The sequence below is a fragment of the Oreochromis aureus genome, linkage group 9 (genome assembly GCF_013358895.1).
Source record: "Oreochromis aureus strain Israel breed Guangdong linkage group 9, ZZ_aureus, whole genome shotgun sequence".
In the NCBI taxonomy this organism is placed as follows: domain Eukaryota; kingdom Metazoa; phylum Chordata; class Actinopteri; order Cichliformes; family Cichlidae; genus Oreochromis; species Oreochromis aureus.
This window is the reverse complement of record NC_052950.1, coordinates 34000152-34005399: the sequence shown is the minus strand read 5'-3', so window position 1 is coordinate 34005399 and position 5248 is coordinate 34000152. Positions and strand designations below refer to the sequence as shown.

The 5248-nt window shown below is 38.2% G+C and overlaps 1 long non-coding RNA gene across 1 annotated transcript; it reads right to left on the bottom strand.

Annotated features, from left to right (window-relative positions):
• Nucleotides 1-2829: 2829 nt before the first annotated feature.
• On the bottom strand, nt 2830-4160 carry LOC120441977. The gene is made up of 3 exons (XR_005614428.1): nt 4132-4160; nt 3384-3533; nt 2830-3035 (listed from the first exon to the last, which is right to left on the bottom strand). It is a non-coding gene; the product is annotated as an uncharacterized LOC120441977 (long non-coding RNA).
• Between the last annotated feature and the right edge of the window lie 1088 nt (nt 4161-5248).

Sequence of the window (5248 nt, the reverse complement as noted above, 5' to 3'; positions counted from 1 at the left end):
GACAGAATAACTCCAGCTTTGTGTCTTTTTTTCCATTCTAGCTAAAGTCCGGGACCAACTGCGTCTCTTCTCAGCTCAATACGTAACACATAATATTTTCTCTGAATGAGGGACCATTACATATTTTAAGGAGCCGTTGTAAACTCTACTAACTAAACTTATGAATAAAATAAAGTTCACCATCAGTAACATCATAGCACCCACCCAGCTGTATAGAAATTCCATCATGCTAGCTAGTACGCAGTAAGAGTTATTGTAACTGACTGTAAAAAGTCAGCACAACGAAAATAAACTCCACCTAAACTTGGTTTATATCTGACCCAGATAGACTGCAGGTCATAACTTCTTACCTGAAGTTCAGTTCACCTGACACTCGGACTGGCGGCTGCCTCGGGTCTCTCCTCCTCCTGCCTACCCTTCCCTCATCCACCTGCTAGCCGCTGTGGAAGCTCCGCCATGCTCGATGGCCAGTCCAGCTATGTTAAACTGTTAATCTTTCGCCGAAAAACTGTTTTCTGCGGTGCCTCTTTCGTGCTTGGCTCTCCTACCTTTGCTAACGTGATGCTCATAGCTCAGAAGCCGATGCTGCATTCACTTACACTCGGATATCTGAGCTTCACTGTGAAAACATAATCGTACATTTGATATTTCATTGGATTTTATTGTTTTGGCTTCGGGGTGGCACCTGGGGTGGCCAGTCTGGTTGGGGGGGTGGCCTGTGCCCCCCCAGGCCACCCCGCTGGACACGCCACAGTCCGCGACACCTTAAAGGTCGTTCCCTGAAAATATTGTCTGACATTAAAGTGGTCCGTGGTGCAAAAAAGGTTGGGGACTGCTGCTGTACAGTACAGAATGCGTTTAGCTTGTCGAATTTACATAAATCTTCAATCGCTAGCAGTGTAACTCTGAAGTGCTGTACTGTATGTTTGTAGGTTTTCTCCCAAACAAACACAACAATGCCGACGATACGTTTTGCACCGCCAAAGGCACCTTTTGGTTTCATTCCATAATACTGGACTTATGTTTCTACGAAGGTTTGAACTCTAAGAGTGTTTAAACAAAAGAGAACATTGTGAAAATATTCATGCCTGTCTGAGAAAAGTGTATAAAGCATGTGGTGAGGGTTTTACAGTCTTAACATCTATAATTGTAAAAATAAAGTTGGCTACTTCAGGGATTTCACCTACCGCGGGTTATTTTTAGAACGTAACACCAGCGATAAACGAGGGACCGCTGTATTATTAATAGTAGAGTCTGGGACATTTAATTGATTAACATCAACACTGATTATTATGCACTGTTATTTTTGTTCAAGGAGAGCAAAAATATAAAACTTTCTCTCAGTTTGTTCGTTGCCAAAATGGCCACTTTTTTGTGTATGTTCACAAAATGCTATAAAATGTATATTTCTTAAAACATTTATCTACTTTTACCGACGTGACTCTTTAAAAATCCTTTTCATCAGAATCAAAATTGTATTTAAATTTTTTACTCTTTATAGCCAGTTAGGTTATATATTACCATTAACTTTTCAGATAAAACGGTGATAAAGTCCTAACGTTTTCATGAAACTTCCTTCCCCCTCCCCCATCTGAGCATCGGGGAAAAGGCTGTCTTGCAATTGTTGAGGTCACTAGTGTGTGCCCCATTTCTTCCAGGATCACTCTCTTTGTAGGTTTTAGTGGACTCCTAGTACTGTGAAGTGGTTTCATGGTACAAAAGCATTGTATTCCAAGATCTGGGAGATTGTAGAAATGAGCAGTGATGCCCTTCCTACCATCTTTCCAGAAAAATAAGTGATCTGGAAGCTGTTAGGCTTACTTAAAGCAGCAGCACTTTCTGCACCTGCATAAACTCCAGGATACATTTACTAACAGTGTTTGTTGCTGTATGTGCTGCAGCTGCAGCTTTGAATTTTTTTATTAATATATATTTTGTTAATATTTTGGCTATGGTGTCTTGTTATGAAATGTACAAGAGTAAAAGTGTTTTTAGCATGTGCTTCAAAGCTAGTGACTGGGAAACTCAAATCTCAATAGCCAGTATCAACAGAAATTCACTGCAGCCTGTGTAATATTTGATGCGTCATAATTTATTTCAGTTTATCTTGCAAATACATATTTGCATTGCAATGTCATGCACAAACACACACAAGTATTAGATCCTTAAGATCAAACCTGTGTCATTCTTTTGATCCACTGCAGTGTGGTAGTCAAAAAAAGAAGAAGTGAAGTGGCCACAAATGGCCAGGATAGAGATCAGAGGGTTAATGCGTAAAATGTATAAAAATATTATTGATTACAGGGTAATATATTAATGTTAATATCAACAATAAGCTTTTTACTCTGAAGTTACAAGTATAAACAATGCTGTTGCATTTACACTTAATTTTTTTACTATAAGTATGGACATGGAAACAAGTGGATATTTAATAACACGTTTAACTGGAATTCTGTACACTGAAAAACAAACAACACATAAAAACACAAATACGGCCAGTGCCTTCATCTGTCCATTAAATGTCAAATATCGCATTGACCCATAGTCCCTGCTCATCAGCACAAGCTTTTTAAAAGAGCTCCATGTCCTCTGCAAACTGAAAACAAAGAGGAAGAAGTCCCTCTACACAAAAACACTGCAGATGACAGGCCAGGCAAACATTTATTGATCTGTTTGAATGCCTCCTCATCATGTGAGCCTTGAAGTTTTTTTTTTTCAAGAAGACTAAGACCACAGTGAGGGCGTTTCATTTTCAAGGACTTTCCACAAGCCGCAGTTTCATTTAGCACAGAGGGTAGAGCACATGAATGTTCTAATCAAGATTCAGAAAATGGTTTAGATACTGGAGACAAGACATCGAGAGGGAGATGTGGCTCCACGGAGAGTGCAGCGGGAGAGAGGCGGGGCTCCTCGGAGAGTGCAGCGAAGAGCAGTCCTGAATGCTGACATGACAATAATTGCCTTGCCATATCCCCACGCTGTATGACTGTCATGTTACAGACAGGGCAGTGAAAGTGCACCGCATATCATTTTGTCTGTAAGAGAGAAAAAAACAAAAAACAAAAAACAACATGTAATTTAAATGCAGTTGTATAGAATGCAATCAGTTTATCTAACAATCGGATTGTACATATTAACAAAAATATCCAAGCCATCCTCAATAATGAAAGCAAAATGGTATGGATCACAAGAGCTGTCAGGAAATGTGGTGAACAGGAAAAAAAAAATTTAATGAAAACACACTTTTTTTTCTCTTGCTGATGAATGCACTGAACTGTACAATGTGAAAAGCAACTTTTAAGTCAACAAAGAGACTGCAGAAGTGCTGAAAAGAAGAGCATATTTATAACTTTAACTATGAGGTATATTTAATACCAACATACCTTTGAAAGGCAAAGCATTTTTAATGTGTCCATTTATATGCTCCTGACAATAGGGCTGAAAGTGGGGCACAGAGGGCAGTGAAACAGCCAACACGTGGTGCATTACTGCAATTCTGGCTTGGAGGCAGAACTCCAAATTGATATGAGCATCTAAAACAGAGAGAAAAACAGATAAACACCATATACACATTTAAGTTCAGGTTTTAGCAGAAATAACACGTTACAGTTAGCATGTAAGAGATTTGGGAGAAAATTCTTTACAAAAACATAATTTACAAAACACTTTTATTTGTGGCATACGTATATATTGACATATAACAGACAATTTAACAAAGGCTAACTAATATCTGGGCAATAAAAAAGCGGAATAGAATGGAATAGAGAATATTAGTATTTATACATATATAAACCTCTTTGTGACAAACTTTACAATGTTTTTGCAGGTGGAATGAGAGACATGAATAAAGTGCAATATGCAGTAAATTGAACAATGTGCATTGATGTTACAGATAGTGAAAAGTAGTTCAATAACAAGCAAAAAATAAATACGTTTGAAACTGACCACTAAATGCTAACCAGAGGTGTCAAAAGTACACACACTCCTTACTAAAGTTTAGATAGTTCGGAGGTATGACCGATGTTGTAACGCTAACAAAGTGCCAACGTAATTAGTGTAAGCAAACTAGCTGATTCCTAAAATTATATAATTATTAACTGCAAATTTATACATGAAAGACTCTGTCCCAACCTTTACGATCCACTTGCAAGATTTCCATGAGTCGATGATCCACGCAGGAACGTATTTCTGCCTACTGTGGAGGTCACGTGTTTCCGGTTACTGTGGAGGTCACGTGTTTCCGGTTACTGTGGAGGTCACGTGTTTCCGGCTACTGTGGAGGTCACGTGTTTCCGGTTACTGTGGAGCTCCACAGTGGCTGCAGCCAGACCCTTCTCGCTTGTTTTCATGCAGATTACGTCCCGGATCAAAATGCGGTACAATTGTCGTCGTCTTTTTTTTTTTTTTTTTTTTTAAATCGTTGTGATTTGGAAACGAGATCGCACATAAGTATGAATCGAGATCGCGATTTTCTAACGATTAATCGTGCAGCCCTATTTACATGAGAAAATATATATTTGACACATTTAAGGAAAATACCAATAAAATAAAATAAAAATAAATAAATGTTCTCTTTAGAATTTTGTTTTGCTCTTTTTTGCTCTAAAAAATAGTTGTTTTCTTTTACAATCATTCATCTTAGCAGTAGGACTTATATTAAAAGAGAAACAAATTAAGTTTGAGTGAAAATATACATTTTTGCACTCTCTGCCCAGATAGCAAGGAAACATTGAAACAATGTTGAGTCAATATCAGGCAACGTCATTGAAGCAACGTTGAAGTGTGACGTTGACCCAACGTCACTCTTGCACCCATTTTTAACGTTGAAACAACGTCAGGTTTTGATGTTGAATCAATGTTGAAACCTGACATTGATTCTACGTTATATTTTCTAACACTGTTGACATTGAAACAATGTCAGATTCTGATATTGAAACACTGTTGAGCTATGGTATTGATTTTCCACCTCTTTCGCACAGTTGCTTTTATTGAAAAAAAACAAAAACAAAAAAAAAAAAGGTCAATAGACATGTATCATTTGCAAAATACTTTATTAAAAGACAAAGTTTCCTATTTACATTTCTATGTTTCACGTCACTTTTTATTATTTACTCCGGGATGGGGATGGATGATGTGCATCCTGCGCGCCACCCGTACGACCTGGAGCATATCTGAGCCATTTCTGGACTGCTTGAGCAAAGACCAACTCCGACATAGAGTTCGCCCCTACCTGCTGCGCCAGGCCATC